Consider the following 14481-nt stretch of genomic DNA (forward strand, 5'->3'; position numbering starts at 1 on the left):
TCATTTAAATTGTTATAATCTTTTGGGATGATTACAAAATGTATTCTGATTCTCATAGTTGATATTTTATTTATAGGAAAACATTTATCTTAAATCAGTTCTCAAACTCTAGCATGCCTCAGATTGCTGAGGCCTTCCCTCAGTGTTTTTCATTCACTAGCTCCGGTGTAGGGGCCCAAGAATTTACATCTCCAAAATGTTTCTGGGAGATGCTGGTGCTGTTAGGTCCAGGAGTCCACATTTGAGACTCATTATTTATACAAAGAACCTAATGTCAGAGATTTCAACACTGAAGAGCTTAACACAATAACAAGAAAAACCACTACAACAAACCACTCCCAAAAAGAATGCCTGTTCCATCTCAGGGCAATGAAATCAGAATTTCTGAGGCATACTATTCAAAGCTTTTATTTTAATCTTCGGAGTTATTCTAGACTTTGGAATTAATATTTTCTAAATGTTCTGCAGGTGATTTGAAAATGGTATCAAGGTTGAGAAGTACTGACTTAATCATTCATTCAACATTTACTAGTTATTTACTGTGTAATTAATTACTCTGAATCAGACACTATGCAACAGGTTTTGGAAGCTCTACAAAAATAATTAAAATACAGTTATACACTCATATACAATACAATATACAGTACAAGGAAGGAGGGGGTAGTAAGTGCATAAAAAATACAAAAATGAACCATAGGCAGGAAAGAGGATGTACTTTCAGCATTTTGTGAGGAGGGGAAAAGGTTAAACCAGAAAAGAATCCACAAAGAAGATGGTAGTTGTGTTGGATCTTGATTTGGAATCACCCATAGCACGCCTTCGTGTCTCCATCTTGTTCTGCCTTCTCATTTCTTTTAAGTGCTAAACAAAGATAGCTTTGGGTCTTATTCCCTCCCATCCCTTCCAATTAATTTGTCCATATAAGCTCCTCCTATACAGAAATTCTGAAGCCAACATTAGTTGTGCATATCAAGTCTCTTGTATCCAATTATTGCACTATTACACAGTGTAATAATTCCCACATTACCCCTCATTTTGTCCATAACAGACAGTGAAGCCATCTTCAAATATTATTATTCACTATTGTAATATAATGAATGAGATCAGTGCTATGTCAGGACAGACAGTAATAAGAACTCTGGAGAGGGGCCCCTAAACCAGACTTGAGGGGCCAGTAAAGGCTTCTTGGAGAAAACAGTGCCTGTGCTGCATCTCAAAGTGTACACACAATCAAGACAGTGAGAAGGAAACTGAATGTGCAAGGGTATTGTCTGTGGAGAATAAGGGTAAGAAAGAAGTGATTAGAATAAAAGCTTTAAATAGTATGCCTGAGGATAGAGTAGAAAGGAGGATTCATGAAGCTGAAGCCAAAAGGTAAGTAAGGAGTAGATGATGATGAAAGGTGCTAGTCTAAGGAGTTTGGATTTCTTCCTTGAGGTTTCTGAAGCAGTACTGGAGGGTTTAAGTAAGGCAGTGACACCAATGAGGTCTCAGCCAAATCACCCTTACCCACTAAATTTCTCCTCACCTCAGTTTTCTCCCACATGGAAAACGAGAAGGTTGGATAATGATCTAAAGACTCATCCAGCTTAACGTTCTGACTCTATGAATCTAAGAAACAAGATCCACTCTTTATAGCTACTTCAAAACTAAATGTTTTTTATTCTAGCTGCCTCAAGAATAACTTAATTTATAAGACTTTCTACTTTTCTTAACCACAGGGTAATAGTTTTTGAGTCTGTTTCCTTTTTCCTGATACAAAAATTCATTTTCCTAGCATAAAGATGTTCAAGCTTTAGGGAAACCAGAAATGCTACCCATGGGAAAGCAGCATGATACAATTAAATGAGAATATATTTTAGAACCAGTTAGATTAGGGTACTTTATTGGCTATATTAACCATAACCATGTTACTGCTTAAAGCCTCAGATTTCCCTTTGGTAAAAACAAATGAACAAACAAACAAACAAGCCAACCCCATAGTGACTGGTTCACAGAAAGGGCTTAATAAATATTGGTTTCTTCCTCTGATACAATTATGGTTCTTCTCTCATTATAAAAGTAGTCTTTGTAAACAAAACATTTTTATTTGTCCATGTTTGCTTCAGGTACAGAAAAAATAAAAAAGTATTCGTTCCTAGTGTTCTCATTGTTTGATGTCCATTATAATCTGCCTGGCTTATTCTCTTCACTGACCCTGACCAGCCTTCTGAGTTACATTATAAATAGTTACTTTAAAACTCATATTTAAATATTAAATTCAGAAACAATCTTGTTTACCTCCTGGTTCCTTTGAAGCACCCCAAGTCTTGTGGTAGGTTCCATCTTTAGTTTTCCAATAATGTGCTTTAGTTTTATTGATACTAACATGCAGTTTTAAAAAAATTATTTCATTTACTTGGCTAAGATATGTGCCTCTGGGGGAACTATTTCAAACAACTGATTGAACCCATCTGTTGCCTTCTCTACTTCAGTTCCATACTATGGATGGGATTTCTTAGATAGTGGAAAAGATAAATGTACACATAAATGTACAAATAAATTCAATTATACTCATAAATTTTTAACAAACCTCATTAAGGCTATGCATTAAAGGTTTTAATTAAAAGCTAAGCACTAACTAAAAATTTGACTTGGTAACTATTACCTATTCTCAAAATGGTAGCCTAGGTCCTTGGAGTGGTAATATTTGAATCAAACCTGAGTCTTCTAGTCTCAAATCTAGCCATCTTTTAAAAATCATATCATAATCCACCTCCATCTACAAGTCATTCCCTGAACTCTGTACTTCTCTTAACCTTCCTGCCACTATTCTACACCTTTTCTCTTTGAAAGAAGAGAGGCAACTGAGCTGGTAAAGCATAGCGCCAAGGTTTAGTGGTTGAAGTGGGGAAGAAAGATTTGCAAATCGAAGGCTACTTTAATTGTACCTTATCCCAGCATAGGTGGTCTGTTTGCAATGGCTATGTTTTAATTCTAGTCTAACAAGTGTTCTAAGTTCAAGCACATCACAATTCTTAAATCAACATCTTAGTAACTCCCTTAAGCTCTTTGCGGATCAATTGGAAATAAACGTATATTTTAGAAAGTCATTCAAAGTTATGAATTATATATTGTACAAGTGTTGAAAATTTTGGAAAATTATTAAAAATTGGAAAAATAAAGTAAGAAGGAGATCACCTACAATTTCATTACTCTAAGACTAACATAAGCTCTGTTAGCATTTTGGTGTAATCTCTTCCGTTCCTCTTCAGCTTTTTTGTTTAACACAAGAGGTGATTTTCATTATTCCCATCACACTACACATCTGATTTTATATCTGGAACTAGCAGTGATTTAAGAATAATTTTTACCATTTGGTAATCATCATAACAATAACTGATTCAGGTGGCCAAAGGATGCTAATGCTAGTGGGTAAAAGTATGAGGAATAATAAGATATTTACATAGTTTCAAATTGGCTCTCCACAAAATATTCATTGATCGTAAAGGGAAGAAAAAATAATGTACCAAAGAATCAAAGTTAACACCACTACATGCTTTCTGATGCGATGCACAGAAAAGAGCACATCGCTCCTCTACTATTCCCAAAGTGCATAACCTGAATTCGATTATGAAGAAACATCAGGTAATTCCAAAATAAAAGAAAATAGAATTGTCCTGTATTAGAAAATGTCAATGTCACAAAGTGTGCGTGTAGTGCATGTGCACGTGCACGTGTGCGTGCGCACGTGCACACACACACACACCCACACACACACACCCACACACACCTGAGGAACAGTTGCAGATTAATGAAGACTAAACTGACATAACAATTGAATGCAGTGCCCAATCCTGGCTTTTCTTTTATATAGAAAACATTATTGGTGAAATCTAAATCAGGTTCATGGATTAGATAATAGTATTTATGTTAAATGCCTGATTTTGATATTAAATCTGGTTATATGAGAGAATGTCTTCTTTTTAGTAAATATGCACTAAAGATTTGGAGGCAAAGGAGTATCACATCTGCATCTTCTTCCAAATGGTTCAGAAGACAATGTCTACACACTCACATATACTGACAGAGTTTAGATAAAGCACATGTGGTTAAAGATGCATACTTGGAGAATTTGGGTGAAGGACACATGAGAATTCTTTGCACTATTCTTGCAACTTTTCTGAAAATGTAAAATTATGCCAAAATATAAAGTTAAAAGAAAAAAGAAAAAAAAAACTTCAATTTTTATTATAAAAGTAATAAGATTCAGTAGAAATATAAAGAAGAAAGCAGTGACCAGCCTGCTTCTCGCAAACCTGAGGTAACCATGGTTTATATTTTGATATACTCTCTTCCTGTCTCTTATCTACAAGAAATGTTTCTTATCCTTAGATTGCAGTTAAATTGTGAAATGCTCCATAGTAACATTTTAGTTAATATTCAAAATATCCTTGTTCTGGAAGCCAGAATTACTGTCACTCCATAGACGAGAAAACACAAACTCAAAAAAATTAAAGTACGGGTTTATTTTGAAAGGTTTATCAGTTTATATTATATAACAACAAAAAAATTATCCTACTAAGTGGCTGGTTTACTGTGATTTACAAAATGGCTATGATTTAGTTCCTGTAAAATGGTAAGTTTGGAGATGAATTCTGGGATCCCTTCTACACTGGAATGCTACAATTCTAATCTCTTCTATTATCACTAACATTTTTTTTTTGTATACAGAATTTGTAGTGCCTAGAATAGTGCTTTTATGTATAGTGGGCACTAGATAAAATGCTTTTTAAATGAATAACAAATGCGTTTCAAATTATAAAATAGTTATATTATAGAAATCATGAAGATTAAATAATATAAACATTTTTGTAAAGTATAACTTATAATAAACTGTAATTATTGATGATTTGGAATAGAAACAATATAAAACTAAATGTTCATCCTTAAATAGAAATTAAAGTTAAGAGATGCTACCCCCCTTTTTAAAACAAACGAAAAAAAGATACCTTTTTGTAGGAATCTAAGAAATTTACTATGAAGTTTATTTCTATATTACTCTTGTTTCAAGTATAATTCACCTTATTCTCATCAATAACCCATTTAACTGACTGTTTACAGACAGATGGAGAGACAAATGACAAATTAGTACTCCCCAGGTTTGTGGCATGGACATAAAAAGTGAATTTATTTTTCAAATACCTTTTATAGCTATAGCCTTGCAAGTAGAAGACATCTTATCTGGTTTACTATTGATCCAAATGACAAAGCTGAGCATCAGATTAAGGATATGTCAGAAAACTGAAAGAAGGCTACCAACGGATACAGCAGGATGGTGGCTTCTTTCAAAATGATCTATTAAGGCTCCAGTGTTTACAAAGGCAGTTGAGAAAATGCAGCACAAGATACTGGGTTGTATCAACTAACCAGCAGAGTGCCCATAAAAAATTCTGATACTAACATGAGCCCCTATACACCAATCACGGTACATTTTATTTCCAGCAATAAAAACTATGCATAGATTTTTAATGATAAAATAATAGATAGAGGGCTTTTTCTTTATCCCACATCTCTTTCCTATTGTTATTATTTCTTTCTCGGCAAATGGTAGCATTCCTAAGAGATGATATGTCTTTAAGATGATGAGAGATACTATCTAATTTAAATCGACTGTCAGCCAGAAAGGTCAAGCACAATTCAAGAATTTAATTCTAAGATATCTTCTTTGGTGAGAGTGAAATATGAATGACCAAGAAATATCATGCCAAAATGGAGTACTGAAAAGTAAAAATTCCAAGAGTGTTTCTTATATATAATACAACATTTTGTGGGAAAAAAAACAAAACACCTTGGGGATAAAAAATAAAGCATGCTAAAAAAAAATGAGCAAAACAAAATAAGAAACCTGATCAGAGGTGGGAAAATCTGTCTTTTGTAATCACCTTGGGATTAGCACCTTTTTAAGGAAGGTCCCCTACTTTCTAGACTAGAATGAACTGAAGAACTTTGTGAGAATCATGGGAATAGAAAAAGCTTCAGAAAATTCCCCTTTCAGGTGGCTTTAGAGAGACCTGAACTAGCTTTTCAAAACACAGAGTGCTCTAGGGGTTTTGAAAAGGGGCAACATTTGGCATTGTTATAGAATAAAGAGATAGAGAGTTGTAGTCTAAAACTATTTAAAATATCAGCAAACTACGCAACTTTTTAGTTTGCCTTTTTTTTTTTTCCGTTTATATACTTTATTTGTATGAAAATGAATTAATTTAATGTGACACCAGTAGACAATGGAATCTATCATGGGGAGAGGCAAAGTACTTTCACAGAGGAGCAGTTTTTAATATAATCTTTAAAAAAAGCCATAGGCGCACTGATACTTTACAAGCAGAAAACTAAACAAGTCCATGGAGGAACACTAAAAAAAGAGAATAAACAAAATTAATTTTGTATAAAATATTAAAATGGAATACTTTTGGTATGCTCTGGGTGTGATCGAAAGTTAAGCATTCCTACCTTATACTTATTCACAGAAGGAAGAGGGTGGGTATGGGCATAGGGTGACCTAGGCCAAAAATGGGGCTGCATGGAGGTGGGGTATTAGAGATCCTGATAAACAAACTTTAGACTTTTGAGAGGGTCAAGAGTGTTGTGAAAATAATAGCTAGAGGAGAAATGAAGATGATTTCCTCTATTTTTATTTTGGCCAAGATCTGGTCTAGATTTCATTTCATGCCAGGAAAAAAATTTTTCAGTGTTGGTCACAAAATTTATCTTAGCTCCATGCTAGTCAAGTGTAGTTTCTGGACCAGCAGCATTAGTGTCATCTGGGAACTTGTTATAAATGCAGAACTTCAAGGCCCCCACCTCAGATCTACTCACTGAACGCAAACCTGCATTTTGTAAGATTGCCAGGTGATTCTCATATACATTAAAGTTTGAGAAGCACTGATCTAGCTTATTGGTCTCATGTAGCATTATTCACATAGTGAAAACTATATTTCTATGGCATAGGTGAAATTTGTGTAATTGTAATTCTCATTGGTATTACTTAAAAAATAATATCCTTTTCAGTTTACCTTTTTAGCTAGCATGTAACACTTTTTATAGCAATAATAAAATGATTTTATTTATCGCCAGTGTAAATAGTGAATATACATTTAACTGTCTTAGCATTATTAAATGCTGTATATAATTTAAATATATAAGTATTAATATAAGTATTAGGTCTTGATCCTGGCTCTAACTGGTTATCTAAACAGAAGCACATCTTTACTGAGCATCTATTTTGTGTAATGTAAGGCACTGTTTTTAGTGTGATGAGTAAGACAACTTTCTGGGCCTCAGTTTCCTCAGCTGTAAAATAAAAGAATTCAATTAAGTTATAAACTAGTATTTACCGAAGTGCTTTGCAAATCACCATTTCGTTAAGATACTATTAGCTTATGCTAAAAAAATGTATTGAGATAAAATGATTATGAGAAATCCTGTATTAAAAAAATAAACAAGTTACTGTATGACTTCTTAGAGCCTTTAAGTTGTGAATATGCACTATAAATTTCCAAAAAAGAGCATGCAGTATTTCCCAAACTTATTTGATCATGAGACTCATTTTTCACACACTATTTCATGAGAATATTGTGCTATGGAAGCAGCTTTGGGACATGCTGCACAGAATAATTTTCAAGGTCCTTTAAGCTTTTAAAATATATTGCTTTTTTTTAAAATTAGAAACATAGAGTTCCTTAATATCTAGTCTTCTTTTCCTTGGATGGAATAAACTTGGGAAACTCTGCTTGAAAAAAAAATTCTCACGAAGCCAAAGAGAAAGTTAATTGAGACTACAGTTAACAACAAGTCCAACTACTGGGTAATGGGTAATATAAACCATTGAGAATGAACGCCAGAAAATGTGACAAGAAAACAAAATTAGAAAAAAATTATAAAAAACAGAACAAAAATACCTGAAGCAGGGATTCTTTCCAATCAAGCCTCCTTTTAACCTACTTAATCAAAAGTAACTGGTAGGTACTTCGCAATGGCTCACCAAAAGCTATAGATGCTAAACATCAAATAGATATTGGACTTTATGTTTTGTACCTTAGGAAATATAATTTGCCTATAGCTATGGTGAAATACCTCTCTTATTACCTACAACATGTCATGCACTCACCCTCTTCAAGTCCATCACATTACTTTTATGCTCAAACTCCCAATCACATCTTTAACTCTCCTCTGCCAATGGATAAGAGATATTGCTCTTATTAGAATCAGATGGCAGTAAACAGGATTGTAAAGCTCAGAGCTTCCAAGGGCAGTCAAGCACATCTGAGAAGGATGTCTGGTAGCCCACAATAAATCTAGTTAGTCTGAGGAGACTAAATTTATGAATGAGTCTGCTCAGTAATAGAGCCATTTTCAAGAATGACTCTGCTGACCTAATAGTGGAATATTCAATGGAAAGGACAGAACTTTGGAGATGAAGCAACTTTTTTAATTATGAAGGCCACTAAAATGTGTAAACAATGTCTCTCTATAGATGCTACTGTGTGACATGGGTGGCGGGGGGCGGCGGGGAAGGAAGGACAGGGAAGGGAAAGTGTGAAATAGTAGAAGAGAAATAAAAATAATGAGATTAGATAGGAAAGAAAGAAAATGTGTAAGATAGGAGACTCTAATCCATCTCTCATTCTCTTCTGTAATCAAGTTCCACAATATTTCTAAAATATGCCATGGCCATTTCTGCCTTTTGATCTTTGCTCACTCTATTCCCTCTGCCTGAAATTCTATCCTCCATTCCCATTCTTTGTCTAAGTTTGACCATTTCATTTAAGGCCCACCTGAAATTTCTGTTCTACCATTCATTAGGCCTATTCAAGGCAGGAAATAGTAGTTATTTTAGGTAGGAAAGATTTTAATACAAGGAATTACGTGCTTATAATTGGAAGAACTCTAGCTAGGCTTCAAGGAATAATTCCCTGAACAACGCAAAGCTGCCACTGTGACTAGTTCAGGGCATGGCTGTGGCTGCACCAGAAAGTCAGACTTAAAAAGCTGTGGTAAAAACTGCTTCTCAACACCTAGAAGGAAGAACAGAAACTGGAATGCTCCATAAAAGCGTCCTGGATGATTGCTCCCACCTGAGAAGCATTTACAGCGTGACTGTATCAAAAGGCATACTCAGCATACCAATACTCTTTCTTATAAGATTACTCAAGGATAGGCCCTTGCTCCTTATCTTGAGTATTAGGTCCTTGCAGCTAGAATCAGGGTGTATATCTCTAGTCTCTTCTTTTTCTAATCAAATCTAACTCAATTCCTTTGGTTAGTTGTTCAAAGTATTAATACATTGCTAATTATGAACAGATAATGCCTTTGCAGACTACACCTTTCCAGTTTAGTATAAATCTAAGACTTCCAAAGTAATTCTTATTTTCAGCCTACTATCTTATTGTGGGATGAAAGACTTAAAATATATTGTGGAAATTTAAGCCCATAATTAGCATGCAGTTGAGGTTTCTTTTTTCCTCTGAAGATAGAAAGGAGAAAGATAAAATGACTTGGAAGAACAGATGGACACATTCTGTTATCTCTGAAATCACTCTCAAAGTTTGACCAAAGCTTTGTACTTTGGTCTTTGTGCTTCTTTGGAGGCAATTCTTTATAGTATTTCTACACGTCTAGTAACTGGAATATTTTTTCAAAGATGTCTGTATAGTAAGTGGCCTTGGAAGCTAGAGATAGTACTTCCCTTCAGGTCAGAGGATAGATTTGTTTGCTGACCAGAATAAAAAAATAATGTCTCACTTTGGGGTAAAGGTTGAGCCTGTTTGCCAGAAGCCCTAATGTAAGACTGGGGGTTTCCTAAGCTCAGGTTTCCTCAGGTATGACACAGATCCATTTCCTATGCAGTGTCTACCTGGACCTGCCTCCAGATCACTCCTGCAGGACTTGGGCGCAAGGAGAACCAATGCAAACATAAAGCTCATGCTGCTTGCTGTACCATAAGTAATACTCCACCTAAATAAATTTGGTCTTGGGGTCTCTTTACCAGCTAAATCTATGTGAGAAGCCAACCAACATGTACAACAATTTGACTGCTTGACAGTATTGTCTTTTGGATGAATACTCATCAACTATTTAACAAATGAGTTAATGAGTGAATGAAATCTGGCTGCAGCATGGAGAATGGTTTGAAGAGGAAAAAGACTTGAATTGGGAAGACTGATAGGCTATTTCAGTTGTTTAGACAATAGATTATGGTAGACTGGATTAGAATGACAGAATAATAGAGATGGAAAAATGAGCCAAAGGGGAGGAGACCTCAAAAGCATATAGACTCCTCAAAAGTCCTCATCTGATGCCTGAATTACAAAGGCATGTGGAGACTACAAGAAGTCTGCAGAAACCCACAAATAAAAGGTTGAAAAAGCTGTCAGAAATTTCAGCTATGACCCAATAGAGGAGACAGAACTTAGAGTTGAGCCCCACCTTGTTAGACTTGATACAAATCTCAGGATTTTTACTAAAATCTTAGAGGATCTATGCCTATAAAGTGTAGACTTTCTTTTTTCTTGTGGACTATGGATAGGTCTAAGAGACTCAACTAAAAACTGGGAGAAAAACGGAAATGCTCAACAGTTTCAGTGTGATTAGTCAGTTCTAACTGCCTGATAAAACACACATAAAAAAATTGACGCTCTTTAGAGGGTGATAAGAGAATGACGAATCCCAGAATGTATCATCCAAAATTCTGAGTATACAATAAAAAATTACTACACATGCCAAAACAACCCCAAATCAAAACAAAAACAAAAACAAAAACAAAACCAAAAAAACCCAAAAAACCCAAAAATAGAGAAATAGGACTAGTGTTAAGAGAAAAAATAATTAATATAAAAAGTCTTCAAGATGACCTGGTTGTTGAAATTAGCACACAAGGACTTTAGAGCAGCTATAATAGGTTAACAGAAAAGACGGTTATAATGACCACACAGATGAGGAAATCTCAGCAAAGAAAATGGAACTATAAAAAGTACCAAATTCTAGAACTGAAAAGTACAATATCTGAAATATAAAAATCACTGCTTAGACTTTTCACATTTGATTTTATTGCTGAAAACAAAAGCTAAAAAGAAAACATTGAAAGAAACCAGTAAAACAAACAACAACGAACATTACGCACATGGGAACAATAGGAAATATGGTGGACCAGAAACAATGGAGGCCAGAAGACAATGGAATGACATATTTAACTTACATTTTATGAAAAATAGTATAATATGTCAATGCGATAAGCAAAAGTTTCATATTGGCAACCCTAAAGCAACCTCTTAAAAATAACATATAGGTGTAGCTAAAAATCCAATAGAGGAACTAAAACATTAAAAAATATTTGATTAACCCAAAAAAGAACAAGAAAACAGGTTGAGAGGAACAAAAAACGATGGGTCAGACCGAAAAAGAAATAAAATGGATGGAAGACTGAAACTCAACAATATCAATAATTCATTAAATATAAATGGACTAACGTTCCAATTAAAATGCAGATATTGTCAAACTGGGTTAAAAAAGAAAGCAAAACTCAACTTCATGCTGTCTACAAGAGGTGTACTTTAAATATATTTCTATTTATTTTTATTTATTTACTTTTTACACCTACAGCACCTGGTCTTCCTAGGCGGTCTCCTATCCAAGTACTAACCAGGCCCAAACCTGCTTAGCTTCCGAGATCAAACGGGATCGGGCATGTTCAGGGTGACATGGCCATAGATTACTTTAAATATAAAGACATAGATAAGTTGAAAGTAAAAGGACGGAAAGACTTATGCCTGAAACAATAATTATAAGAAAGCTGGAGTGGCTACATTAATAACAGATAAAGTAGATAATAAAATATTTGCATAGTTTCAAAGCTCCTCCCTACAGAATATTTATAATTACTAAGATGAAAGAGTGGAGAAAAGCAAACAATCAAGTGAGCAAGTGAACATCATTAGGAATGGGAAAAATCAAGATTGTGCGACACCTGATAGGATTCAATGAAGACACAGTGTCACTTCTACGATATCCCTGACAATATGAATAACATAAATCTAATTATGAGAACATATATATATATATAAAACAATCCAAAACTGAGAGATATTATATAATACATCTAGCTTGTTATTTTCACATATGTCAGCACCATTAAAGTTGAGGAAGGATTAGAAATTTTTCTACATTGAAGGAGACAGAAGAGACTTGAAAACTAAATGCAATGCATGATTCTGAACTTAATCCTTAAAGATATTATTAGGATAATAATTGAGTCTGAGGATTAGACGGTAGTTCCGTATCAATGTTAATTATCTGATTTTGATGGTGATATTGTGGTAATGTTGAGGAATGTCCTTGTTTCTAGGAAATACACACTAAAAAATTTGGAAGTGGTGAGGTCAACAATTCACTCAAATGGTTCAGGAAAAAAGTTTATTGTACTGTACTTGAAATTTTTCTGTAAGAATGACGTTTCAAAAAATTTTTCTATTAAAGTCAATTTGTACAGAAAAGATTTGAATATCACATTTGCCTAACTGACATTTTATAGAACACTACATCCAACAACTACAGAATACAACTGGATTTGTATCTGGTGTATGTGTGTGTGTGTTGCTCATCCAGGCTTGAAAATATCATTTAAAGTTAGATTTATTATCTAAAGGGAGATCTAACTAAATAAAAAAGAGAGCGTATGTTAGCTGAGTTGACTTCAGGGTCTGTTCCTTTGTATAAAGGGCTTTCACATGCGTTCCTCCTCAATTCTGAAAACACACGGTTCCTTATTCCCTTCACCATGAATAAGGCCGACATTTGACAGCTTCACAAGGCTGACAGGGTTACCCAACAGCCCACCCTCCCTATTCTCAATCCAATTAGACCTCTAATCCTCCAGATGAAAGGCCCAACTGCTCACGTTCCTCATGACAACGACAGCTATTGATTATTTGTCACTGCAGCTAACACCTTCCCTGTCGAGGCTGCTCTGACAGAAGCAAACCTACCAAATTAGACAGCACTTTATCTGCCCTGGAGGCCAAATGGCACAACAAGTAAAGGCTAATAAATGGTATAAAAATGAACAAATCATAACATTATGACAGGCTGATCGTTGCCAGCAGCCTCCCAGCTCAAGTTTGATGTTCTGCTACACTTGCTCCTTTTCTTTCCCCTCTGCTCTAGCTCCAACTTTGACTGAATTAAAGGCCAGAACAATTAAGGCATTTGACCAGCAAAGATAAGCCAATTGAAGTATCACCTAGGGACATAAATGTCAATAACTGACTGCCATTTGTCAATACAAACATTCTGGAAATGCAAATGCTCAGGCCTCTGCTCTCCACTAGGTTGCACTGACTCACTTTCCAAAGAGGGTCAGTTCGAATGGACAGTCTGTGGCTATTTAACCAGAAGGAAAAAAAAAAAAGAAGAAATATATACTCCCAAGAGAGGAAGTATTCTATGAAGAACAAGCAGGAGTCATTGGGATGAAGGCAGAGGGTTGTATCAGAAAAAGAGATAGCAAAGCAAAGCTATTCTTCCTTTTAAAAAATATTCTACTCTTAGACAATGGAAATATCATGACACATTTTTAGTCAAGAATACATGCATGATTAAAGAAATGCTGGACCACCAGGGAAAATTAATAAAGCTATAACTTTAGAAGTGTCCTTATTCATTCAATGAATACTGTTTGACCAACAGCCATGTACCAGACACAGTTCTAGGTAATGCGGAGAAAATAGAGTGAAAAAAAAAAAACAGACCAAAATATCTCTGACTTCATAGGAGTTTACATTCTAGTGGGGTAAAGGCAATAAACGAGGTAAATAAGTAAAAAACATAGTATTTTATGTAGTGTTAAGGAAAAAGAAATAAAGCAGAGTAGGGAAAATAAAATATGTGAAGTGAGGGGGTGTTAGATAGGATAGAGGGGGAAGGGCTTCACTGAAACAGTGACTTTTGAATAAAGAACTGATGAAAGTGAGTTAAACACAGAGATAGATGCCCGTTAGCAGAGAGAAGAGTAAATTTTAAAAACCTTGGGGCAAGAGCATTTTTTTTGCTTCTAGGAGGAACTGCACTGAGGCCAGAGAGGCTTATGCAGAGAAAACAAAGGGAAGGTTAGAAATAAGGGATTCATATAGATAACAAGGGATTCCAAACATATAGGGCATTGTAAGTCATAGGAAGTATGACTCTTACTCTCAGATAGAAAATACTTAGAGGGTCTGGAGCAGAGGAGTGGCATGATTTGATGTGGGGTTTAAAAGATCATTCTGGCTGGTGTGACAGGCATAGACTGTAGGGGGACAAGAGCAGAAGTCAGAGGCCAGTTATGATGCCACCACAATAATCCAAGCAAAGCAACTACATTAACCCAATCCAAGGTGCTGTTCGTTATGACCAAGGTAATGGCAAAGGGGTGATGAGAAATGGTTGAATTATAAATAAATTTTAGAA

General features: G+C 35.0%; 1 protein-coding gene and 1 pseudogene across 8 annotated transcripts in view; both read right to left on the reverse strand.

Moving 5' to 3' along the window:
• Nucleotides 1-14481, reverse strand: part of INVS (inversin) — a 127940-nt gene that overhangs the window by 83654 nt on the left and 29805 nt on the right. The gene's annotated exons all lie outside the window — the stretch shown is intronic.
• LOC120598240 (uncharacterized) lies at nt 11632-11750 on the reverse strand (annotated as a pseudogene).

This window comes from Pteropus medius, unplaced genomic scaffold, assembly GCF_902729225.1.
Source record: "Pteropus medius unplaced genomic scaffold, Ma_sr-lr_union100, whole genome shotgun sequence".
NCBI lineage: Eukaryota > Metazoa > Chordata > Mammalia > Chiroptera > Pteropodidae > Pteropus > Pteropus medius.